This window comes from Limulus polyphemus, unplaced genomic scaffold, assembly GCF_000517525.1.
Source record: "Limulus polyphemus unplaced genomic scaffold, Limulus_polyphemus-2.1.2 Scaffold4311, whole genome shotgun sequence".
In the NCBI taxonomy this organism is placed as follows: Eukaryota; Metazoa; Arthropoda; class Merostomata; order Xiphosura; family Limulidae; genus Limulus; species Limulus polyphemus.
The window spans coordinates 96,144-97,255 of record NW_013669921.1 but is presented as its reverse complement, the minus strand read 5'-3'; the positions used below and the strand labels follow the sequence as shown (position 1 = coordinate 97,255).

Genomic DNA, 1,112 nt, shown 5'->3' with positions numbered 1-1,112 from the left:
GAGAAAACTTTATATTTTATATATTGTCTTCAGTGATCAATTTCTGTTCGGGTCCGGAAAATTTGAATCTCGCAACTACCATAAACAATTATGAAATAAGCATAATTATGCATCTTTCATTCTGGAATGAACACAATGGGATTTAAATTGACAGTTATTGGACGTGCATCTGGACGTGTTTGTTGTGCAAATATAAGGTAGTGACAGTACTTACTTCTATTGTATTTTAAGTAGAGGTTTTATATAAAATATATTATAAATAATAATATATAGTTTTATATATTATATAAAACTACCTTCTAATCTAAATGAACATGATATGTTATATAAAACTACCTGCTACTCTAAATGAACATGATATATTATATAAAACTACCTTCTAATCTAATTGAACATGATATGTTATATAAAACTACCTTCTAACCTAAATGAACATGATATATTATATAAAACTACCTTCTAATCTAATTGAACATGATATGTCATATAAAACTACCTTCTAATCTAAATGAACATGATATATTATTTAAAACTACCTTCTAATCTAAATGAACATGATATGTTATAAACTACCTTCTAATCTAAATGAACATGATATATTATATAAAACTACCTTCTAATCTAAATGAACATGATATATTATTTAAAACTACCTTCTAATCTAAATGAACATGATATATTATATAAAACTACCTTCTAATATACATGAAAATGATATATTATTTAAAACTACCTTCTAATCTAAACGAACATGATATATTATATAAAACTACCTTCTAATCTAAACGAACATGATATGTTATTTAAAACTACCTTCTAATCTAAATGAACATGATATATTATATAAAACTACCTTCTAATCTAAATGAACATGATATATTATATAAAACTACCTTCTAATCTAAACGAACATGATATATTATATAAAACTACCTTCTAACCTAAATGAACATGATATATTATTTAAAACTACCTTCTAACCCTAAACGAACATGATATATTATATAAAACTACCTTCTAATCTAAATGAACATGATATATTATATAAAACTACCTTCTAATCTAAATGAACATGATATATTATATAAAACTACCTTCTAATCTAATTGAAC

The 1,112-nt window shown here is 23.4% G+C and overlaps 1 protein-coding gene across 1 annotated transcript in view; it reads right to left on the bottom strand.

The window, feature by feature from the left end:
• LOC111088726 (glycine receptor subunit alpha-2-like) overlaps window positions 1–1,112 on the bottom strand; it is a gene marked incomplete at its 3' end in the record, with an annotated part of 8,312 nt that overhangs the window by 5,832 nt on the left and 1,368 nt on the right. The window lies entirely within an intron of this gene.